Genomic DNA, 26,496 nt, shown 5'->3' with positions numbered 1-26,496 from the left:
CAACTATCAAAAACAGTCACGTGACCATAAAACACAAATTGAACTAAGTACATTTGTTAAGACAGTTGTCAAAACTGGACTGTGACAGATAAGGCAAAACAATGTCACAGTCAAAGTAACAATTAACTTAAACTTGCTTAAATATCTTCGGTGCATACGACGGTAAAACTACTTCTCTAAACCGTGGAAATCATATTAATATTTATAATCATTAATTTAAATAACTGTCAAATACAACTCCATGAAGCTATCAAACTATAAAACATTGCTTAAAGGCAGTACAATCCGTACATGTCATATGTAATGCTTGTTTATAGGTCTATGACAATTCTGACATACAAATATCCGACCGAATTTAATATGTTGCAAACATGTAACTATAAAACTAGAAAGACTTGCTTAAAAGAGGCACTGTTATAGTTAATGCAGTTGTTTACATTAAATCATATTAAATGATTGTTTATAGATCCATGAATTAAATTTATTTTGAGCATATTTCAAATCTGTCATAAAATTCCATGAAGGTATAACATGACGAAACTTTCTTAAAACTAGTACAATGTGTGCAAACTGTGGCAATTCGTATTAAATTTTTTTAGAGAATCTAGGAAATTTTATTGAAATCTGAAAACTTTTTTGGGAAAATTATGTCATTTAAAATTTAGCAATACCTTAATATATAAGTTAATTGGCTAAGAGATTAAACTTTTTCAGAATTTTCAAAAAACACTCTTATTTTTTTTGGAACATTAAAAATGTATTTATAAAATGGTGTCCTATGTTGTTATGGTTCTTTCTCGTCTCTCCATCTGTTCTACAAATCATAAACTCTTAATTGTGATATTCGATCAACATCAGAACAAAATGTCTGCTTCAAATTTATTGATTTCTTCTTTATACAAACCTCACTCTGTGGTTAGTTTCATTGAAAGTGCAGAGAGAGCAGCACCGGTATGTTCTTTTGATATTTTGAGACTGAAGATACTGGAATGATTCAGTTACTACATTTTTTAGTTTCGAAGGAACTATAAAGAGTTGTTTTATTACACATCTTTTATATTTTCTTGTATGGATCTATTCAAAGAAAGTACCTCTGTTTGTAAAACTTGGGGCACCCAGTATAATAAATATAATATTTATTGAAACACAATTTTCATGGATGAATTTAAACTTTTTTTGGTGTTTTGTTATAATTGTCACTTTGAAAAGTTGTGTAAATTCAAACGTTTTTGCATTATTGGTTAGGTATACAATTTATGACCTCATTTTAGTACACGTTCTAATACAAACTATGACCGCTTTTATTATTCAGAAAACTAGATTTTTAATATGGACGAGGATAACTGCTATTGTATGCAAACAATATGATTGGTAAAGTTTGAAAATTTTATTTGCTACGAACTGATAAATTTTCAAATAAATGGAAGTGATGTGCTTAATATGCATTTTTAGTAGACAATCCTCACTGGTTTATTTGAATTCCAAGTGTTGAATATTTTGATCAAACTTATTAAAATTGTCAACATGCAACCACTGTTTTCCCTCTTTCTAAATGTACTTTTATGACAATAACCAGATATCTGCATTAATTAGAAACTGAACTTTTCCAAATTACCCTATCTGTGGTTTAAGTGCACGTTATGAATCAGTCTCGGTCACCGACCGTATAACCGAAACCAGGACCGTAATTAACGGCCCTGTTAACCTTGAAGCTGCGGTTTTACTAAATAGTTAAGCACATATTAAGTTTACCCGTGCTAGGGCCCTCCAGGGACTATTATGCATGTCGTGTCGGAACTGGTTATTAAATTTAAAATCAATTGCTCTATGAAATTCGAGCATCATATCAACCGTTTACAACTTGTGCAGCTTTCAATTTTCATTTTATTGGATATGGCGAGAAAGTGGAAATTTAAAGGTTGCAGATAAGGGAATGCGTAAACCCCCATAACGAAACCCCGATATCAATTTACGGTGCCAGAGATAAAGAAAACAAGGGATGTAAAAAGCACTAAAAGTCTGTTAAGGTGGCTATAGGTGTAAAGTTGCCTTTGAACCGATGGGAAGTTGCAGATAACGTCATACTATATGTTGGTTAGACATCCAAACCCTGCATAAAGTAACTTGAGAAAATTTAATAATCATCAGGTTGGTTTCCAATCCCTTGAATAATGGTAAAGTTCGTTACCGCCTGAAAAGTTTTTGGCTGAGATTTGAATATATCCTCATTTGAATGAAACATGGCAGCTAAAAGAAATCTGGAAATTGGACGGCTTTCATGAATTACTAATTTTTAATAAACTCACGAAATCTTTATGTTAAAGTCATTGCACCTAAAATTTGATTTGTTTCAATATAAAAGACCAGTTTTCACAATCCCTAAATCCGATTTACATCTATTAGTGTCCGTTCCGATCATCCTGAAAAAGGCCTTTTCTAAAACGACTTTAGAAACAATTTTGTTAGATACTTACATAAAAATTTACGACAAAAGTAAAAGATCCTTTACATTGGCGTTACCTTTGATCAAACCAAGATACCGATGGAAAGAAAATTTTTAAGGTGAGTGGCTAAAAAAACTTTTCTTTAAGTAAAAAAAAACGTTGATAAAGTTTGTTCAGTCCCTGCAGGAGTTTGTAATGAATTTTTTCAACAAACGTCCAGCTGTCCGTGGAAGAAACCCCAACTCTCCGTTCATAATCAGAGGAGATAGAAAAATAAGGGAATGGAAAAAGAAGGTAGAATATAACGGAAATTGGCTTCGAAACGTACGGCCAATCGACTCGGGATCAATTCGGGGACTTCGGGATGCTTTTCGGCCCTTTCAACGGGATCCAGGGATAAACTTTCGAGACAATTGTATTCGATAAACTCTACTTATTTAGGATTTGTTCTCCGATATACCTTTCGATTTATAACACTGTTGTTTTCCATTTTGGGTTGACCTAATTTTAAAAGTTTTATTCCATATGAAATCGTTTTAGTTATGAGAAAATGTCTCTAACATTGTACTAATCGTTTGAAATGTAATAACTTACCTACACAACATATTTTGTTTTTTGTGGTACTTTTAAGCCATCCAGGCTCTTATTTAGGAAAAAACTAATGATGGGTGTAAAATTTAGAGTGACAGGAAATTTTACCAGTAAATTTTAATGTGACTTGTAAATTTATGGATCTAATTGAAATTTGTTTGAAAGATATCATTTTCCTGTCATGGCTGTGTGTCAAGTCATTTTCGGTCAATATATTGTTAAAATAAAAATTTTATTTGTTATTTATTGTTTTATAAAAAAAAACTTTTTCGACCAAGTGTTTCTTGTACCAAATGAGTTTTCTTTTTTATGAATAGGAAGCCATTTCTAAAAAAATTTTTAGCTTTTTTTCACATTTCTTTATTACCTCATGTTTAAATTATGACAAATATGTTTTTGAGATGAGGCGTATCTATAACTGTAAAAAATCTCAGAAGAACGTATTGTTTTGAGAACTGTGTTAAACTGAAATTCTTGCAAATTTTGACAGTTTTGACAATAGTGACAGATACCACGTAGTTTTTGGAGGATAATTTAGCTAGCCAGTCACGTGATCACTGTCAAACAAACTAGCAAAAATTTCAGAAACATATTTTGTATCAAATACTTACTGCAAGCTTTCTGAACCCTGATTTCTGCAACTTTTGAGCACAGTTTGACAGTCAGAGACAAAATTGCTTGTCAAACCCACTTGGAGTGAGAAAATTACTGTTTTAAGCACTTTTTTGGAATCCCCATTAAATTTCCTTTTCAACAACCTGAAAAAACACTACAGGATTTGGTACAGTCAGGAAGAAAAGCGGTGTCAATGTTTGAACTGCCGGAAAAACTACAGTCAGGAACAAAATGCCTGTAAAACCAACTTGGAATAATAAAATTACTGTTTTAAGCACATTTTTGGAATCCCCATTAAATTTCCTATTCAACAACCTGAAAAAACACTACAGGATTTGGTACAGTCAGGAAGAAAAGCGGTGTCAATGTTTGAACTGCCGGAAAAACTACAGTCAGGAACAAAATGCCTGTAAAACCAACTTGGAATAATAAAATTACAGTTTTAAGCACATTTTTGGAATCCCCATTAAATTTCCTATTCAACAACCTGAAAAAACACTACAGGATTTGGTACAGTCAGGAAGAAAAGCGGTGTCAATGTTTGAATTGCCAGAAAAACTACAGTCAGGAAAAAAATCGCCTGTAAAACCCACTTGGAGTGAGAAAATTACTGTTTTAAGCAAATTTTTGGAATCTTTATTAAAATTTCCATTCAATAACCTTGGAAACACTAGCAAATTTGGTACAGTCAGGGAGAAAAGCAGTGTCAAAGTTTGAAATGACAGAAACACATTTTGAAAGAACAATCACATACAAAATCGCCTGTAAAACCAACTTGTAGTGATCAAATAACAGTTTTAATCACATTTTTGTAATCCTCATTAAATTATCTATTCGATAACCGCGGTACACTAGCAAATTTGGTACAGTCAGGGAGAAAAGCGGTGTCAAAATTCGAACTGCCAGAAAAACAGTTTTAAAGGACAGTCAGGAAAAAAAACAGTAAGGAACAAAAGTTGGTTTTACAGTCAGGCCTGTAAAACCAACTTGGAATGATAGAATTACTGTTTTAAGCACATTTTTGGAATCCTCATTAAATTTCCTATCCAATAATCTGAAAAAACAAAATAGGAGTTGGTACAGTCAGGAAGAAAAGCGGTGTCAAAGTTTGAACTGCCAGAAAAACAGTTTTAACTACAGTCAGGAAAATAATCTACTCTAAAACCCACTTGGAGTGAGAAAATTACTGTTTTAAGCACATTTTAGGAATCCTCATTAAATTTCCTTTCCAATAACCTAAAAAAACAAAACAGGATTTGGTACAGTCAGGAAGAAAAGCGGTGTCAATGTTTGAACTGACAGAAAAACAGTATTTGTAATTTACTGGTAATTTACCGGTCAAATTTTTCTGGTTAAAAAAATGTAAAAAAAACATTAATTACTAGAGATTTTGTACGTATGCACTGTATTTGGGTTTTGTTTGATTACTGGTGGTAAATTTTATTTTACTTATCAACTCATGCTATTGAGGGTGGTAACATGTGATGACTTAAATTATCACAACCATTTCCGCATTAATTAAAAGTACATAAGTCCGGGTTTGTTTTAACTCTTAAAATTACAGTAGGAAAATTTGAGTATTACAATAGTTTGAACGAATCAGCTCAAATCCTAAAAACAACTCAAATAAAGCTGGTGCAATTAGTTCGATAAACGTTGGAATTTCGCTGGGTATATAATTAAGGATTAACCTTCGTTGATTAAACTGTTAATCATTAAAAGGCGACTACATTTATACCGTGATTAGATAGATTCACAATCACGTCATAGACCGTGAGTCAGAATAGAGTTCGGCTCTATATTATTGGGCGTTGAAGCGATGTCCATTAGGAAATTATTCGCGATTCACTGAACGGATTTCACGGCCATTTATTTTTCCAAAGGGAAAACGTCGCTCGTTTTGTCGACCCTCCATCTTTCAGATGCATTTTTTTTAGTTTTGGTTATGGAAATGTCGAAGAGACGAAGCCAATTATAGGAGGTTGTAGAGTGAAATTGATTTTAACGCTGTTCGAAACTTCACAGCAAAGTGAGGAAAGAGCACGTTCAGTACGGAAATTGATGCTTGAGCTTATTTTATCAATCCTCTTTGACCAAACCAAACAAGAATGTCATGTATGTGCTAGATATAGTCACACACCCACTTTTCAACTGAACGTTAATTAACAAATTTTCTGGATTACAACTTCGTGGAAAAACAAGAGTTGTTTGCAAGCACTTTCCCGGTTCTCCCTTATCTAAGGTGACGTGTTTGTCACACTAATTTAACAGCTTAATTAGTTTTACACACCACCTTAGGGGGGAACCGCGACAACGTTTATTATATCTTTCACACTCGGGTTGAAAAACTGCAAATTATAACAAACAACCTGCTAATCTAAAGTCACTTTATAATTCGCAGTAAAATATGTACCCAGAAAATTTCTAGGGGCTACCAAATCCAAAGAAAAAAATCGCATAAATCATCCGACTTTTGATGTATTACGACAGAAGCCGCTTTACTGTGAAAGATTAACTTGTGAAATTTCTATATAATTCATCATTTGGATTTATACCTAGTTTCAAAGTGTACGTCCTCTTCAAGCGGCACAAACTTTTTCAAAGTCTAGAACTATAGTTAGGTATGTTGTGATAATGTTATCATTTAAGAATAATTATGTAAAACGTAACAATCCTGGTTTGGAGAGAATATTTGTTTTGCTAATATCAAGTCTAAATTTAATTAGTGAACATCCTTTGATCTTGCTTACTAATACCAATCTAGTAATCCAAAATATGTGTAATACCTTTGATGTACTTAAATAATCCAGAAACATGGTACTGAGTAATTAAGGATGTTTGGGAATATGGGAAAACAATGAATTCTACTGAGTGTTAATAATAATTTGAAAGTAAGTGCATAACTAAATTATCTTGATTTCTTAGTGAAAGAGTTCAATTTTTCTGCAATTACAGATAATTTTAAGTTTCCTCAACAATAAACTACTGAATCTCAACCAACATGCACTTACCTACCTTTTCGAACCCTACATGCACCAGGTTAAGGGGAGTATGCCACCACTATTCAACGTCATATCGGTCGTCTCCGTCGGCCGCTTTTCCACCCCTACCGTCTGGAAAGCCGAGTGGTGGGGGCGGTTTTCCCAGATCCAGCCACCCTTGGTGTAGTGTTACTACGACTTTCCCTTAGGGCGCGTCGACCGATTTTCCGCGTTTCCAACTTTTCCGGTGCGGAAACTTACTTACGCGACACCAACTAAGGGTGTAATTATTGTATGTTTGCGTTTACGCCGAGCTGTGATCCAGGTGTTTGCCGTATTTACCTGACACGGATTTGAGGGGGTGAAGTGGATTAGGGTGGTTTTAATTTAGTTTTGACTGATACACATCACTATAATTTAAATAAGGGGGTTTAGTCGTGACCGGTGACAGGGTTAATAAGGTTTTAATGTGACTAAGTGATGGATACATACATTAGAAGATGTGATAGTGAACGACTGTAAGAAGTTAGGTTAGTTTTGCTCTAAAAGTTTTATTAAACAGCTGCTGCAATTTAAACGTGGATAAAAGCGAATGTTAAAAGTTGTATTTCCTTACAAAGCTTCAAACTAAAAAATAAAAGAAATTATCACTCTGAGAGGAAAAGTTTGATTTAAGTCATCATTCATCTAAATTCTACTTAAAATAAGTAGATTCTTCGTAATAGACTTAACCAAAGTTGAAGATAACTTTAATAGTGAATTATATAAAAAACCTTTAATGATTCACAATAAGATCTACAGCAATCAGTTGGTCAAGTTGTTTATACAGTCACGTGACATCAGAACTGTTCCAAACCAAGTTTAAAACCGTTCTGAACCGTGGTTTTGGACAAAGTTTGACAGTTTTGACATTAGTGACAGTTAGCCACGTAATTTTAAACTTTTAAAACCTGCTAGAGCCCTGTACACAAAGTTTGTCAGAAATACAGGAAGGATAAAAGCGAATGTCAAAAGTTGTATTGCCTTACCAAGGTTAGAACTAAAATGAAAAGAAATAATTACTGGGTGAGAGTTTGGAAAAGTTTCATTTAGTAGTCATTCATCTAAATTCTAAATAAAATTAGTAGATTTTTCGTGATAGACTTAAGTTGCAGATCACTTTGTTAGTGGATTATATGAAAAACTTTTGACACACTATAAGGCTATTTAAAACTAGTTTTATCCAATAATTTGAAACCAACAAAAATATACTAAGAACTGACTTATCTATACTGCAATAAAAATTTAAAAATTACACGTCACATTTGCTTTGACAGACTGACGCATGTCATTTGTGCAGTTGTTTACCATCCTTGTCGAGAACATTGGTTTGGAATAGTTCTCTCTTCCTCCTCTGTAGCTCTTTTTGAAATCTCCATTTCGAATCTACAGCAATCGGAGGGTCAGGTTGTTTAGGCAGTCACGTGACAACTGTCATGGAGCTGAAAACCCAGTCAGGTTTGATTACAACAAGAAAACTGTTCCAAACCGAAATTTTGACAGTTGACACGTGATCTTAAGATACTTTTTTTAAAACAGTGACGTGACAAATGATGTCATAATAACGATCATAGAGCTAATAGCAAGTATTGCTTCAAATTCTGTGAAAAAAGTGTTCGAAACTGCGATTTGCATAGATTTTAAATAAAGTTTAATGGCTGTGTCGTTAACGTCGGTTGCCACGTGACACTTAAATAGTATTTACTTAGACGATCACGTGACATCTGAGCCTAAAAATTAGTCTGGATTCGAATTCAACAAGAAAACTGTTCAAACCCGAAATCAAAACTTCTTCTTCGTTTTAAACGAAGTTCAAAAAGACGTCTTTTTTTAATACTGCGGGAAAATTGTTCTGAATCCCGACTTTGGACAAAGTTTGACAGTTTTGACATTAGTGACAGTTAGCCACGTAATTCTAGACTTCCAAAGCCTGCTAGAGCCCTTTATACAGACTAAAGACGTATTTTGGCTTCAGTTTTTAAAATGTCTGTCTCATTTTAACGATGACCTATGTTACTATAGCATAAAACCTAAGCTAAAGTTTGTAAAGAAATACAGTAAGGATAAAAGTCAACATTTTTATTGCCTTTCAGAGGTTAGGTTAGGTTAGGTTACATTCGCTTTGACAGACTGACATATGTCATGTTGTTTACCATCTTTGTTGAGAACATTGGTTTGGAATGATTTTCTCTTCTTCTTCTGGATATTCTTATTTCCAATCTACAGCAATCAGTCGGTCAGGTTGTTTGCTACATGACAACCCACGTAACAAATGTCATATAAGGTTTATGCTACATCTTTATGTGCAGCATTTGCGTAAATCACAACCTGGTGGGTAGTTGTGGTTGGTAAAAAAAAATCACATCACAAACTACATACATATTGCTGATTTTTACACAAATGCTGCACATGTAGACCTAACATAAATCTAGCTTAATGTATATAAAAGATAAACTATTAAATAATTTCTAACTGCATAAGTACAAAACAAATTTAAGTTCTTAGTTTTTTTGAAGGCTCTACAAGTTATTTGGGTCATTGAAATACCCAACTAAATTGTTTGTCGCGTATTTTGCAGAATGCCTCAAGAAAAACTCCGGTTTTATAAAGAGGCATTTTTAATTGTAATAAAACTTTGCAGTAGTTGCAAAACTAGTAAAATTGCAGTTTGGATTTTATCTCGGTATTTTTAAGTGCCGGTCTGTCAGTATAAGTTTTTCTTTGTTGGGAAACAAATGGAAATAAGTGCCCTCCAACTTTTGATACTCACTTAACAATTCCAGTTTTAGTGTTTTTACTTTGAAGCTATTGGAAACAAATTTGACTCAGCCTGGATTAGTTAGGAGAAATCAATGAACACTGACTATAAATTTAGTTACCAAAAAAGTTTCATGGCAGCTGCAATAAACAAGGAAAATAAACTGAAAATTTTAATTTTAACTTTGACGAGACAAAAGGGCTGCCAATAACAAACGCATGACGTAGCTCATATTCCTCTCAGCTTAAATTCGGCTCAAATTTCAATGGTCTTTCGCTTAATCAGTTGAAAATAAAAACGGTATTTCCGTGCGTATCTGCTAATGGAATGAATATGCATTGTCCGAGGTTAATCTATTCAATGGCGAAATAAAAAAAGAATTAAAACCACCAGCGAATTCAATTTGAAGGTAATAAAATCGGCGGAATTAGTACGAACTGCTTTGTGATTGGTAACGTTGTCGATATTTTTATAGCCTCCCTTTAACGTTAATTGGTTTTAAAGTATAATGTCGAATTATGAATGAAATAGTTTTTTTTGTTGAAAAAGCGTTTTGGTTGTTACTTTTTCCACTTATTCATAAAAAAATAATTTTAAGACTATTTGCACAATCGTTTTGAATGTTAAATTTCCAGCTTTCTGTCAATTTTGAGACAAATGGCACAAATGCAAATTCTGTTCCAATAAAAACCAGGTCAAGAGTACTCAACTTTTTAATGAATAGCAAAAGCTGAATAAAAGCAAATCACAAAAAATTTCCAGTACAATTTGAGTAAAAGATTCCAGATTAAACAAAGTAAGTAATGTTGAGGCGTTTACATGCGTTCAGAGAATGTATGATACGAGTTTCTATAATTCTAAATGTCAATTTGATGAGTTTCTTGCAAGTTTGAAGATCTTTAGGAGTTTTAAAAACTCAGGATTCTTTATAAAAACTTCCTTTACAACTTACTAAATCTAACCTAACCTATATTACAGCCTGAAGACTCTTTGATATTTTGTATACTAATTTGTATCGTTTTTGAACCTAGATGACTTCTACATTAAAATTTTTCTTTAGAAAACATGAGCACTTAACCAGTTTGTAATTATCTATAACTTTCTAACTTCTCAAAACATTCAGTAACTACAAATGTAAGTAATTACAAATTTAAGTATTACAACTTTATTAAAAAAAGTGAGGTTTGATTAAACTCGAGAGTCATTGCTGGAAACTTCACCTAATGATAGTAATTTCTTAGAGGGAGATCGTTTAAATCAGTCGCGATTTTAAATATTTTAAGTTATTTTAGCGAGGGGAGTTTTTAAAGTAATGCCCCTTAATTAAAATGAGGAAAACTTCCGGCTGGATGGTGCCTCCAAATTACTAGGCAGTTTATCATTCCCGGAAATATGCGGGAGCAGTAGTAAATATCACTTTAAATTCCCCCAACGTAACTGATCTGGGAAATTTCCATTAATTTCTTGGTGATTTCACTGGTTGTCACAATTATGAAAAACCGTATAATCAACCAAAAATAGCACTTTAATCTTCAGACTATACTGAAATTAAAGATAACTCTGGCGCTCGACGGCTACAAAAGAGCCATTTAGACAGTTATTTTGCTAATTTTAATTAAAACACATAATTTCTAAAGTTTTCGCGTGAAATGAAATATTTAAAATTCCGGCGGTGCAAACACCCTCTGAAAGCGAGAAATTATTATTATTTTGTGGATTTTGGAGACCACTTAAATTTCTGCAGTCCTGAATTCCTAATTAGTCGCTACAAACAGATTGCGTTTTTGCAGTTTAGCAAGATTGTTTGTTCCGTTATTGTTGACGGAAAAAACGCGTTTTAGCTCGTTTACCAGCTCAATATAATATAAAATTGCCACGAAAAACGTATTATGTCGTTTTGACTTTTTGCATAAACTACACACAGGCCTTTGCCAATTTATGTACAAAGTAGCTTGGACTTTAAAGGTGGACGATGTTTTGGAGTAGCAAAAAGCTTTTGTAAACGAACTCTTTGCCTGCCAATGTCGCTGAATTAAATTGGGCCTTGCTTTGATCCCAACCTAACATTAGAAAGGCAATTGCTCGGACTTAACAGGTAAAGAACTATAAATAAACTACCAGCAAGCTCTTTAGTTAAGAACCACTCGGTAAACCGTATTTCTGGTTAAAAATTTTATGAAAATCGAACTGCTCTCTTAAGGGCTTTTTAAGCTCACGGGTAAAGCTCTTGACAAAGACCAGTAAATCTTTGGTTTAAGTGTAGGAAGCTTCAAGGTGGCCTTTTGCTTAAAGTGTACATAATTTTGCGATAACGGTGCATGTGTATCGTGACTAGGAGTTTTAAAGGGGAGTTTTATAGACGAGAAAATTTTATAGAGACTTGGTTCAGGTTGCAGAAATCAAAATAAACAAATTCAGCAAAAATTTTGTTTGCTTCGTGCAGTCAATTGTTATCATTAAACAAGACGAAGTTTTGTTTAAGGCACTACGCAGTTATGTTGTATAGGACTCTAGAAAAATTAGATTACAACATTTAGGTGTGATTAGAATCACCAGAAGGAGCAAAAACCGTTAGGACAAAAACTAGAAAATCTATTCAAGTTTGTTTGCATTTTTCATCCTTTTTCTTATATAAAGAAAACACATATACTTTAAGAACCGCTGAAAACTTTATAAATTATCTTTATTTAGTTTTTTATCAATATTTCTTCAGTTTGCGGTTAAGCTTTTTACATTTTTTCACTTAACCTAACCTAAGCCAGACACACGTGACTCAACCTAATTCAATCACGTGACAAAATTTGCAAACAGCATATTAATAACCAAACCGAATTTTTGTTTGCGATGTTGCCAAATGGTCCATTTTCCTAAAACCTCCTTCACATGTCTGCGAAGTTGCCAAACTGACACCAATTTAATATATATTTTTCATATTGTTATTACTCACCAAAACCAAACCTAACTTAACCGAGTCACGTAATTTATTTTAAAGCGCAAAAAATGTTGTTAAATGGGCACGAATAAATTAAACAGGAAAATTGATAAATAAATCAAAGAAAAGTCACGTGACCGAGATATTTAATATAAAGCCAGAAAAAACTGCAAACCGCCAAAGTGAACTGAAAATGTAACAAAATGAAAATGAAAAGGAGTCACGTGACCACTAAGATTTCACGTAATCACAAGAGTTTGTAAAAAACTAACAAGATTAAGAAAGGAAAAAAAAAAAAAAAAAAAAAATAATCAAACCAACCAAATTGTCATATTTTAACCGAACCGAGTTTTTTTTTGCAAAGTTGCCAAGTTGTTACATTTTCGTAAAATTACTTCGGTTAAATAATCGTTAATCATACGTCTGCAAAGTTGCCAAACTGACGTCAATTTAATGTATCATATGCTGCCAAAGTGTCATTACTAATCAAACCAAATTAAACTTAACTCAGTCACATGATTTGGTTTTTGCATGCATTTTTAGCAAATTGAACTAAAAAAAACAGGTCAACTGTCAAAACAGAATTTTGACAGTCCAAATTCTATCCAAAAAGCTATAAAGTAACATATGCAGCTTATTATACTCATTTACAGTGTTTTCAAGTCAGATTTGTAGCTTTATAGCTCTATGAACCGATTTTTGACAGTTATCTCACTTGTGACAGTTCAATTTGCGTCTAAAATTGACATTCACATGTCACAACTGTCAAAATTTGATTGATAAACCTAAGAAGTGTCATTCAGTTTATTTATACTCATTTACGTTATGTTCAAGTAAGTTTTGAAGCTTTTATCATCATGTTTTTGTAAATGACAATCACATGTTATTTTAAGGGAGCTCTTTGTAAAAACACAGTTTTCGTTATTATTACGAAATTGCAAAACTGAATCAGAACATATGGTACATCATGGTAATCAGGATAAAATTTCCAATTCAATTGTGAAAAAATCTAACATAAGAAAATTAAAATTTGGTGATGGTAACTAAAAAACGAAACGTTGGATATCAAAATATCATGCTTCCACATTGTAGAGGCGGAAATGTGGCAATGTCAAAGTGTCATTTATTTTTAGTTATTTCATAAGACACATTAGCAAAAAAAGAAAAAGTAATTTCGAAAATTTTGGTTTCGATATTCTTCGATTTGCAATTGCACGCCCGACATGCAATTATAGGTTAAAATTGCACCAAACAAAAATAGTATTGGTATATATTTTTTTTAGTGGCCCTTCTACGCCTACGTACACTCTTTTTCTTGTCAGGAGTGTAAAAATCTAAACAAGTACGTTTTTGGCTTTATAAAACGTGCAAGGTAATAAACCTAACTTACAGAAAGACAATTAAGTTCAAAGTTAAAGTGAACTAACCATAAAACAACTCGCATGCGCTTGGTTTTAAAGTCGGTAAAATATTTAACAGCCACTTCTTAAATTCAGCTTATTTTTACGGTGGGAGTTTACAGGAGATTTTGCGGCAGCTCCGGTGAAAATATGGCGCAAATACCGCGCAAGCACTTTTATGTATTGGTTTATGCCTTGCGGATGCAATATTTCGAGTTTGCGGTGGCTTACACTCCGAGAAACACGTCAAAGCCCGAATTGGACCCTTTATATTACTTCAAAGACACTACAGAGCACCTGCGAGAAATTGTCTGTTTCAATCATTAATTAGTTTTACGTTTGACACATCAAACAATCTATATAAAGCCCTTCTGAAATGCAATATATTACAGTTTTAATAAAAGTAAATTGCAAACGTACTTAGGCTGCAAGAAACCACTTTTTTGCACTCGAAGAAAATCTAAAAGCCCTTAAAGAAAACTGCTGCCTCGTACAATGATTGATGCGAGCCGCATAACCGAACATTTAATATTAAAGCATCTCAGAGGCGAGAAGGAACGTTTTACGTGTTTTTCTTATCTTTTAGGGTATCTCAGTTTAAAGAAAATATATTAAACCTTTGGAGAAATTATTTCTGCACGCTTCGGCTCACTTGACTCGACGTAATTTGTGTAATACATTTCCGAGCACTAAGTCGTTGAGCTACTAAGCTGGATTTAAGCTTTTATACTCATCTCCGGGGAAATATGAAGATTCCTAAATTACACAAAAAGGAACAATCGCATTGTGTTTGTAATATTTCTACGAATCCGCTACTGTAAAGTTTTATAAGTTTGAATTAGTTTACCGAAGCGTAGCTTCAATTTACTTAAGTCGTTTAACTTGTGCAGTAAGAGGATACGGAGAATCAAACTAAACTAAGATGACGTTACAAAGAAAAATGTTTGATTAGTTGTTACATTGGTGTGCCAGATTGTCCACGTGATTTTATCCTAGTTTACTTTGATTTGTCGTATATATTCAATTTTTGAGAAAGATTCCGGTAATTTAGCAAACTAATGACCCCAGCGTTTAAATGACAAACGACGTGACCGTTTCATCACGCCTAGCGGACCCATTAACACTCGAAATCAGATTGAAGCGCTGACACGAACAAACGCACGCGACAGGTTTTAATTAAATGTTAAATTTCGAATAGAAATTTTAGAAATGTTTTGTTTGCCCAAATGTGTGTAACGGCCAACTTTACGACTGATTTATCGGCCGTGATTTGTGTCTAGTTTTAAAATTTCATATTGAAACCAACATGTGCTATTTGCGCCGCATTTTGTTACGAATCAAACTATAACTTTTAATAGACAAAGTTTTAGTACCCTGTATGTAACTTAATACTGTATACTGGCGATAGCAGCAATTTAAACCCGTCAGTCACTGTTTTTCTTTAAGGTCTTCTTGTATACGTTTTAGGTAAAATGCAAATTTAAGCATTTATGTAGTCATTTACTTTCGCCTCTACTTTGAAATTCAACAAAAAACTGATATTTTCTATGGGAGGCGACAAATAGGTACTTTCTGCTTTTAACTCAGAATATACTACCACAGGGTGGTCCAGTTTTAAATGTCAATAATTCATCATTCGATAGCCCATCAAAAAACCAGTTGACATGCATTATGTCATTTTCTTGAAGAACGCTTCCTAAGGAAGGCACAGACCTCCAAAGTTCAGTTTAAAAAATCGTTTTTTTGCTACAACTGTCCAATTTTGATAAAATTTGGAACAAGTAATTATGAAATGAGTACTCGTTATGTGATGTGAATGACATTCTTCAAAATTGTTTATATGCGTCGATATAGGGGGATAGTCTTTATTTTCTACGCTCACTGGATATTATTCAAAATTGACAAAAATGTCTACTTGGGTTATTGTATTTTTTACTTTAAAATGGTTCAAAAGGATTAAAATCTGGTCATCTGTGAGGTTAACGAGTTAATTTTTGACACTGAAAATAGTCAAAAAACAGGATTTTTGGACTAATGTTTACTGGCGTTCAATTTTTTAGACTATAAGTAGGGTAAAACTGATCATTCAATCAAATTTTTTTTTATTCATTTAAACGCTGGTAACAGTCCGAATTTTCGAACTATTTTAATTCTAAAAATTAGTGTTCAAGACTAATATCGAAGCATTTAATGCCAAAAACTTAACTTTTACTATAAAAAATAGTTTAAAATTCGATTTTTTAGTCTTAAAGTACAGTGAAGCGTCTAGCAGTCAATTTAATACTGACAAAGCGTGAAATGGCATGTTTAAGCCTATGGAAAATATAAAAACAGTTTTTTAAGTCTGCTATGTCAAAAACTTGGTGAAGATAACCCTAAAACTTGATTTTCTAAGCTGAAAGCAGTTCTTAAGCCCTAAAAACAGTCCAGAGGTGCAAAAAATTTAAAAGCAAAGTAAAAAACTTGAAAAGTTAGTCTTCAAGTCAATTTTCATAAATCTAATGTCAATATCCTGTATTTAAGACTATTTTCAAGACTAAAAGATTGAAATGTATTTTCAAATTATGAAAACTTACTTCAAATCCAAATTTTAAGCTTTTGATGTCACTTTTCATTTGTTCAGAGTCACTTTTTGGTGTCCAAGAATGTTCAAGGTTGAAATGTGTGAATTTGTAGTAAAAAATTCTCGATAAAGTAGTTTTTCATGGCTACAAGTCAATTTTCACTACTAAAGTTTTTAACTTATCTGAAAACTATAACGACTGACTGCAAGAGAGTTTTTAAGCCTCTCAAGTCAATTTTCATAGTTTCCAAGTCAATTATCAAGGCTAAAGTCTTTCAATTTGTCTGAAAACTGGTTACAAATACAATTTTTAAGCCTCTCAAGTCAATTTTCACCGTTTCAAAGTAAATTTACTGGTTTCTAAGTCAATTTTCAAAACTAAAGTCTTTCAATTTGTCTGGAAACTATGAAAACTGGTTACAAAGACATTTTTTAAGCTTCTTAAGTCAATTTTCATCATTTTCAAGACAATTTTTAAGTTGGGTTGAGTTGGTTTTGGGCCTTTGAATGTATAACTCAATTATCTCGTAAACGAGGTTTCAAATCAGAATTTTATAAGAGATACTTTATTTGTCAAATTGAACAAGTAAAGTAAAAAAAACTGAAATTTTTGCAAAATATCCAGTGACGTAGAGAAGAAGGCAGAAAAATGAAAACCATTATTGCTCCAGCGGTCTGACAGTTATGACAAGAAACCGATTTTCCTTGGGAAGCATTCCAGCGAATTTGCAATAAGCATCCCAGCGAATTTGCAATAAGTTAGATAAATAAGATTTCTCACTAGACTTCTTGAGGATGTAGAAATATTGTAATAGTACAAGAAGAAAAACAAGAAATATCACATTTTAACTATATTACATTGAAAGTGATAACATAAGCCCATTTTTCAGGCGAAATGGCGTTTAAGTTTTAGAGTTTAAAAAAACGAGTTTGGTACACCCTGTCACTTTTTGCCTTGTAACTCTTTAGGAAGGCCCTTAGGGGCAAAAACCTTAATACAGTCTTGTAGAGGATAAAATGTTCTACAACTTTTCTGATTTACACTTTTTTCTATCTCCTAAAATAACAAAGCTACGTTCAGTCAAAATAAAGTTAGTTTAAACAAGTGTGACCGTTTTAAATGTTAAAATATTATTTTAAGGGTCACGTAACCGTTTTTCAGTTTAAACTGATATTTTTTGTGTAAAATATAACTAAAATGTGATATTAGTTTTTCATGTGTATAACGTGACTCTTTTTACATTACAAATGGTCACGTGACGATTTTCATTCTTCAAATGTTTGTTTTTAAAATCTAGTGACTCTTATTTAACCTAAAAACAGAAACCTAAAAGTCATGGGAGTGTTTTAAACGGCAAAATTGTATGTGACATGTTTTTTTAGTTTTAAACACTAAATCACATGACTTTTTAAGGTTTAAATATAATTCTTAACGTCATTTGACAGTTTTTGCGTTTAGACTGATATTTTTTAAGTCACGTGACTCCGGCACTGGACAATACAACAAATCAAATAAATTGATTAAAATTCTACTTTTTGAAATTGATATTTACTCAATTTTATTTTTCGCATGGTTTATCATCTGAACAAATAGCAAAATCCTGAAAAACTTGCTCTGCCTTGCTATTTGTCACTACTAAAATTGCTTTATTTCTACGACATTACAAAGTTCTAGTAATCCTAAACTAAATTTTCTTAAGGTAAACATACTAAAAACAGTAGAAGTAGCGGAAATACCAAATCAAAAATTAGGTTGAATGGTTCGGAAAAATTCTAAACGGAAAAATGCAAATAATCCAGAAAAAAAAACATTGCAGGACATGGATAGTTTCGGAACATCAATATTTATTTATACATTTTTAGTACATATTTGGCATTTTGGCAAATATACAAATTTATTATGTTATTCAATAGGCAGAATGAATATTATTTTTTGTTGTAGAACTGTAAAATCTATATGTAAAAACTATGTAATTGATGCTTTGAAACAACGAAATAAAAAAAATGATTATTTTGTTACGTCAGTCCATTCTCTGTTGACATTTTTCATATGTAGTAAAATACTGTTCTAATTTAAAAACTAGCTTTTTACCTAACCATGTGTCTGAAAAGAGCACTTATAAAGATATTTCTTTTTAAAAAGATTGATTTGAAGAAAGTTAGAAGTTGTCACGAGACCCAAAACGTAACTTAATTTAAAAAGGAACTGTTGCGTGTCAAGTAAAGAAATGGAACAATATATAACAAATTGACAAATATAATTTCCACTCTACTGGCTCCATACAACTTTTTCTTTTTCGACTTCCTCAAACACAGTGGCACCGATCCGATTAGACTTTTCCAAAATACACACTTCCTAGGAGGAAAGTTACAAATGACTGTTTCCATTCTTCAGGGGCGTCCCTAACTTTTTTGCATCCCATTGTGCGTCTTACCCAACAACTTCCTATCATCAATCAAGATTTATTATTCGGCATATCAGATCACCGCCCCAGATTTAATCTTTAGGGTTTTTGAACCTCCCATAGTCGTCTCCGATATCAAGTAGGTTAAAAGTTAACTCGAGTTGACGATCGTGTTTAGTTCAGTCAAATGACGAGCTATGCCTGACATAAATCTCCCACTCGACACAGGAAATATTAGCTTACCGTCATGGCTTTCATCGTGATCTAGACACCCCGAAAGCGGCGTTATAAGTTTTACTTATCTAGACGGTGAGACGTTAGCTAACGAGGCATCCCGTGTTTTCGTGCCCGCCGAGGCCGTGTCTCAATTTCGCGCCTGTCAAATCCCGGAAATAAACAACGACAAGCGAGAAAAGTTGCCCCAGGAGGTCGCACCTCGACGTAGAAGATGTCCAAGTACGGAGCAGTTTTTGTCGCCCTCCTTGTTTCGGGATCGTTAAAAAGAAACTTGCAGGAAATAAAACATTAAAAATTTCCTGATGGTACTGTAGGGATTACCAATAGAAATTTTTGTTTAACAGCTTTTTTATATAAAAATTTCAAATGGTAGAGAGAGAAGAATCTCTATTACGTAAAACATACAGTGATGAGGGTTGGGAATTTTAAAACTTTTTGTTAGCATTGAAAGTTTAATTTCTCTCTCCACATACAGATTTGCAAATAACATAGTGTCACTATCGTAAAAAGTCTGATTAACTATCATATTACAAAAGTAATAAAAAATTAAGTAAAATACAAAATAGTAGTAGCAAAATACTAAGTAACTTTTTATGGTTATTAAAAGATGTAAAATCTTGGAATTTGATTTTTACACTATTAAACGTGGTTTTTACTGGTTTGCTATGTCCATTACTCTCCTGACAATCTTTAGAATGAATGGGGTTCAGGTCTACGCGACGTTGCTTAGTACACTCAGGCTATTTATCTAGAAATTTCTTTTTACCCATTTCCCTGGTCATTTTTCATGGTAACTGCAAATTCCTTTCTCAATCGGTCTTGTCGAAGTTTAATAATTGTTTGTCGCTTACGCCATTACTCCCACGGGAAGTAAGTATCTTTTTTCCGGGTTTAATACATCAACTTGTCTTAGCACTTAAAAATACCGGTAGAGCAGCCCTTTCCATGTAAAATAGTAGAAAAGATAATCTTTTGTGATGTATGATTCAAATGGACTGATAGGACTCCTGTTATTTATCAAGCGCGTTTTCTCCGCATTTTGCTTGAATAGGAAAACCTTGGAAAGGTATGTTTTTTCTTTGTCTTTCTTCAGCAATCAAGACGCAATTATTCTGAAAAACTTTTAGACCGCATTGAATTTAAATTTAAACTGCAAGAAAGAAAACTAGAAGAGTTTTAGGAACAAATTTGAAATCGGTTAATCGGATGCAGCTGGTAAGGAAAGTCGAATGCAAACTTAGGAATATTAAGTCGAAAACTGAAAGGTTCTGGAATAATTGTTCAATATCCGAAACAAAACAGTACAAACCCAGTGGCGTTTCAATTTTTGGTCTAAATGGAAATATAAACATACGAGTAGTACTAATAGAGCGATGAAGGCGAGGAGTTGTTTTATAACTTTTGTTGACTGATATTACTTATAAACGAACAGTTTGTTGTTTTTTTATTATTAACTAATAAATTTAAAAACGACGTCTATGGGCATGGAAATTTCCTGGGGAATTGGTCTGTACGCTTCCATTGGAATTTCAAAACAAAGTTCGCGCATAACAGTAAAAATCCAGTGCTGTCAAAATCGATTTGTAACAAAGTTGGGAGTAAGATGAAACTATTCCAGGCTATGGCGCACATAACCGAAACAAAGTTGGCGAAATTGAGCTTATTTCGTATATTTTACGAGTCGAATGTTCGGGCAAATTTGCATACCTTACAATGAACCAAACCTAGCGATTCCGTTGTAAGATTCCCTAATGGAAATTGCTCGAATTCGGTTCATATTACTCGACTGCTGTTTCGACTGTAAGTGTGGCAGTTTTGTTTTAAGATTGTATCATTTAGTTTTATCACAGAAAGTGTAAAAGTATGGCTAAAACAAAAAACCCTATACAACTTAATACTGTTAAATGAAAAAGCATAAATACCTCAATTACAATTCAAACGCAATGTTAGAAAACCACTTCTAAATCAACAATGGCAAGTCGTAAAGATGTGTTATCGATAACTCAAATATAAATGCCCAACATAATTTTCCGTCAACAGCTAATGAGACCTTCGCGTGCTTATACCCTCTAATTTTTTCCATTTATCGTGCCGAATCTTATAGAAAGTTACCTAAACTATGTTGCTTAAAAATACTGTTTGTCAAAAGGAAAAAAGTTCGTGGAAAGAGCGTATTAAGTTATAAGTAGTTTGATTAAAACGCTGATAAAAAATGTATTATTGCCATCAATTTTTATTGTCAAGTTTTTTTCCTGTTTTAGATTTTTACTACTTGTGGCTTTTTTGATGATTGTTACAAATAATATAAATCAGTACCAAAAAAAAAGTTACATAAACTAGTAATTTCCACGTAATAAGTAAGCTAATTAATTTGGTCCACTAATTGGAAACTAGAAATATTTTTGACATCAGGACTAAAACTAGTGATATCATTACCCTACAGACCGCAATTTGCATGGTATTATTTCAATTATAGATTAATTTTGAATTTTGTTTCTGTGGGGTGATTCTCGCTATCCCACAAAACCCAGACTTTATAATTATTTGTCCAACAAATATTGAATATATGGTCACAGTTGATTATTGGATTTGCGGAGGAGGCTGCAATGTTTGATTTTGCATTTAAATCAATTTCCAGCTTGCAAAAACATTTGCAGATAAACTCAGTTATCAGGGTGTGTATAATTCAGACAAAACATATGATTAAAAAAGCGTTTTGGTAGTTTAAGTCGCACTTTTCCGCCAATAATCACTGAACAACCGACGAAAGAGAAAAAGAAAGGTCGGTAAAACCATTCCAGTTTTGCATGCATACGAATATGAGCAAAATTCTCTCTTTTTGCTATTCTTTCCGCATTTTTAAAACTAACATTTCGGGGCTTACTTTTGTGCACGCTTTCCGGCTTTGAATGATATATTCGGGAATAAAATGAGTAGTGCAGAAACATAAGCGTGGCACAATCTGTGGTAATCCCGGATAAAAACTAAACGGAGTTTCAAAGTCTCCTTAAACTAATGCACGAAAATGGTTTTTATATTTGGATAGTCGTGAGTACTTAAAGGCAAATGACATATTAATTAAAATGTAACCAGTACTTAAATATGAAATGATTGGCATTTAGAAAATCTAATTGAAATGTATTACACACAAGATGCTAGAAATTCAAAAAAATTTAATTGGCAAATTGGCAAACATTTTAACGTACCTGAAGGCTGATTGAACGTAAATAGTAAAACATTTCTGCAAATACCTGATTAATTTCACATATATTCATGCACAAAATACAGTTACAGTCCAATTAACTGTTTTCGAACTTGTAAACTAGCAACATGTGGTTCAGTTTTGCTTTCTCATTGATAGAATATCTTAAAATGATTCTGTACTAATCAAAGACTAATTTTGGTCAGTTAATTGGACTGTTACTAAACGGGTTAACTGATTTCTAAACAAAAAACTGTGGAGAGAAAAAAGGATAAGCCCGTAATTGCTAAAGAACTCCGTAAAATGTAAATCCCTTATGGCACATTCAGCTCTCGGAGAAAAAAATTAAGGTCATCGCGTTTTAAAGCGGAAAAGGGTGGACCTTTTGCTAAAAAAATGTCACCAACAAAACATACAGAAGTTTAGAATCGTGAAAAGTTAACTGCCAAAAGACCCACAGAACGAAAACAGCGAGAGACCTTGTTTCAAAGTTATAAATAAGCTTGTATTTGCTACTTTTTTGTCGAGACAGAAAAACATACTAGCATGGCAAACGTTCTTTTGCTGTACGATCACTGTAAGGATTAGCTTTATCTCACTTAAAAACGTTTTAAACTGTAACACCCCGTTAAGCAATATGAAAATTAGTTTTACCTAAAAACACAAAACTCATATGCATTTCCCGAGTGAAATTAAAGTCCGGTAGAAAAACGAGAACTGCCCGACATCGTCCCTTAGGACGAAATCAAGCAGGGGAAAAACAGCGTGAATAATTTACCAACCGGTAGTTAATTTCCTGCAATTTACATCCCTCTTGTGTTTCTAGTTTTTTCAGTATATAAAATTAAAATTTAAGCCTTTATCAAAGAGGTTGTTGGAAAATGCTAACAAAACTCGCTTTTCTTGTTTTTCTATTTGTACATGTGGTATCTCCATAATGACAAAACTTAATATGCATTTGACTTGGGACTTGGTAGTAAAACAACAGAGTTTCTGGTAGTAAATTGCAGTGTTAAACCGTATCAACAGAGACTAACATTTGGAATTGTGTAAGCAACTATAAAATTAAACGTGGCAAACAACGTACAAACTCGAAGTTTATTTCCCGAATGAAATTAAGGGCAGGCGGAAAAACGAACCACTGAAAAAGCGTACCTAGGGAGTTAACTGTATAAGGGATAATATACCATCGAAGAGTTAATCCTGTGTAAAACCTAAGCTGGTGGATTATGTAGTGCATCCTATCTTTCAATAAGAATGAAATATGGATAATAACAATGACAGATTTATTACACAGTTTAATTTTAAGAAAAGTTTTAAGTAAAAAGTGAACAAGTAAGGACCTTTTGGTAATAATGACTTTTTCTATTATAAATTATATAGAAATTTGTTGAATAAATTTAGCACAGTTTTTTACGTAATAATATTGCTTGAACGCTAGAGTAGTATAGCTTAACAGAATATACATAAAAATAATATACATTATAATTTATTATTACTTATTGTCAAAAAAGCTCGAGAACAAGTACAAAATTCTTCTAAAGTAGTCAAAAACTTTTCAAAACAGTTTAAAAACTTTAAACCATTATTTCTAGAATCGTCTAAGTTTCCAAATGCCTCTAAACCAGTCCAGTACTGTTAATATGCTCTTGAAGTAGTTCAAAAAGATTTCAGAAGCTTTTAAAACACTTTAGAACCTTCCAAATGCTCTTGAAACAGCTTAGAAGCTTGCAAAAGCTTTTGGAACGGTCAAAAAAGCTTCCAAACGCTCTTCAACCAGTCTAAAAACGTTCAAAAGATTTCAAAACAGTCTAAAAACTTCCGTATGATTATAGAGCAGTTTAAAAGCTTTCAAAAATTAGTTCTAGAAATGTCTAAGTTTCCAAATGTCTCTAAAGCAGTCCAGATCCTTCAATGTGCTCTTTAAACTATCCAAAAACCTTCCAAATGTTCCTGAAGTAGCCTAAAAAGATTTCCGAAGCTTCGAAAACACTATAAGAACTACAAAAGCTTTCAAAATAGTGTCTAGAAGCTTCCAAATGCTTCTAAAGCAGTATAGAAGCTTCCAACTAGGCTTGCAGCTTTAAAAACAATTTAAAACAGTATAAAAGATTCAGTAAGATTCTAAAGCAGTTTAAAAGCATCCAATAATTTTTAGAACTGTCTAAGAAATCCAATTGCCTTTAAAAGCAGTCCAGAACTTTGAATATGCTTTTTAAAATGTCCAAAAACCTTACAAATGCTCCTGAAGTAGCCCAAAAAGATTTCAGAAGCTGCGAAAACACTATAGGAACTCCAAAAGCTTTCAAAATAGTGTCTAGAAGTTTCCAAATGCTCCTAAAGCAGTATAGAAGTTTCCAAAAGCTTTTGGAACAGGCTAAAAAGCTTCCAAATGTTCTTCAACTAGGCTAGCAGCTTTAAAAAAAATTTAAAACAGTATAAAAGCTTCCGTAAGATTCTAAACCAGTTTAAAAGCATCCAATAATTTTTAGAACTGTCTAAAAAATCCAATTGTCTTTAAAAGCAGTCCAGAACTTTGAATATGCTCTATAAACTATCTAAAAACCTTACAAATGCTCTTGAAGTAGTCTAAAATGATTTCAGAAGCTTCGAAAACACTATAGGAACTCCAAAAGCTTTCAAAATAGTGTCTAGAAGTTTCCAAATGCTCCTAAAGCAGTATAGAAGTTTTCAAAAGCTTTTGGAACAGGCTAAAAAGCTTCCAAATGTTCTTCAACTAGGCTAGCAGCTTTAAAAAAAAATTTAAAACAGTATAAAAGCTTCCGTAAGATTCTAAACCAGTTTAAAAGCATCCAATAATTTTTAGAACTGTCTAAGAAATCCAATTGCCTTTAAAAGCAGTCCAGAACTTTGAATATGCTTTTTAAAATGTCCAAAAACCTTACAAATGCTCCTGAAGTAGCCTAAAAAGATTTCAGAAGCTTCGAAAACACTATAAGAACTACAAAAGCTTTCAAAATAGTGTCTAGAAGCTTCCAAATGCTCCTAAAGCAGTATAGAAGTTTCCAAAAACTTTTGGAACAGTCTAAAAAGCTTCCAAATGTTTTTCAACTAGGCTAACAGCTTTCAAAATATTTTAAAACAGTATAAAAGCTTCCGTAAGATTCTAAAGCTTTTAAAGATTTTAAAGCAGTTTAGAAGCAGCCGATAATGTTTAGAACTCTCAAAGAAATCCAATTGCCTCTAAAGCTGTCTAGAACTTTGAATATGTTCTTTAAACGGTCCAAAAACTTTACAAATATTCCTCAAGTAATCTAAAATGATTTCAGAAGCTTTGAAAACCCTATAGGAACTCCAAAAGCTTTCAAAATAGTATCTACAAGATTCCAAATGCTCCTAAAGCAGTATAGAAGCTTCCAAAAGCTTTTGGAACAGTCTAAAAAGCTTCCAAATGTTCTTCAACTAGGCTAGCAGCTTTAAAAAAAATTTAAAACAGTATAAAAGCTTCCGTAAGATTCTAAAGCAGTTTAAAAGCATCCAATAATTTTTAGAACTGTCTAAAAAATCGAATTGTCTTTAAAAGCAGTCCAGAACTTTGAATATGCTCTTTAAACTGTCTAAAAACCTTACAAATGCTCTTGAAGTAGTCTAAAATGATTTCAGAAGCTTCGAAAACACTATAGGAACTCCAAAAGATTTCAAAATAGTATCTAGAAGCTTCCAAATGCTCCTAAAGCAGTATAGAAGCTTCCAAAAGCTTTTGGAACAGTCTAAAAAGCTTCCAAATGTTCTTCAACTAGGCTAGCAGCTTTCAAAATCTTTTAAAACAGTATAAAAGCTTCCGTAAGATTCTAAAGCAGTTTAAAAGCATCCAATAATTTTTAGAACTCTCTTCTAAGAAATCCAATTGCCTCTAAAGCAGTCTAGAACTTTGAATATGCTCTTTAAACTGTCCAAAAACCTTACAAATGCTCCTGAAGTAGTCTAAAATGATTTCAGAAGCTTCGAAAACGCTATAAGAACTACAAAAGCTTTCAAAATAGTGTCTAGAAGCTTCCAAAACCTTGTAGAACAGTCTAAAAGCGTGTTACTGTTGTATTTACAACAAAGTTAGTTAAACTTCTACTCTAAGTAAGCCTTGTGATCAGAGTATTATTAACACAGACAAAACTTGAAAAATAATAATTAGTAATGTATGTTAATTACAATTAATATTACTGACCAATTTCAAAGTCAATTTTTGTCACGTAATTTGGACGTCTTGAGACGTAATTTTGCTAAATATTCTCTTCACTACAAACATTTTACAAGTTTAGATAAACCTCAGCTAAAAGAGAACATTTTCACCTTTCTCACAAATCAAATTAA

At 32.8% G+C, this 26,496-nt stretch overlaps 1 protein-coding gene across 2 annotated transcripts in view; it reads left to right on the top strand.

Annotated features, from left to right (window-relative positions):
• Positions 1–6,700: 6,700 nt before the first annotated feature.
• The window catches only part of LOC145735183 (zwei Ig domain protein zig-8-like), a 132,453-nt gene continuing 112,657 nt past the window's right edge, over positions 6,701–26,496 (top strand). The window contains exon 1 of one of the 2 annotated variants that reach the window (XM_081988981.1): positions 6,701–7,161. The gene's annotated coding sequence lies outside the window, so the exon portion shown is untranslated. The remainder of the gene's footprint in view (positions 7,162–26,496) is intronic. The other variant, XM_081988982.1, reaches the window with a different exon arrangement.

This window comes from Ips typographus, linkage group LG11, assembly GCF_016097725.1.
Source record: "Ips typographus isolate SLU linkage group LG11, UJ_Ityp_2.0, whole genome shotgun sequence".
In the NCBI taxonomy this organism is placed as follows: Eukaryota; Metazoa; Arthropoda; class Insecta; order Coleoptera; family Curculionidae; genus Ips; species Ips typographus.
Note: the sequence above shows the minus strand (reverse complement) of the source record. Positions and strands in the feature narration are given on the sequence as shown.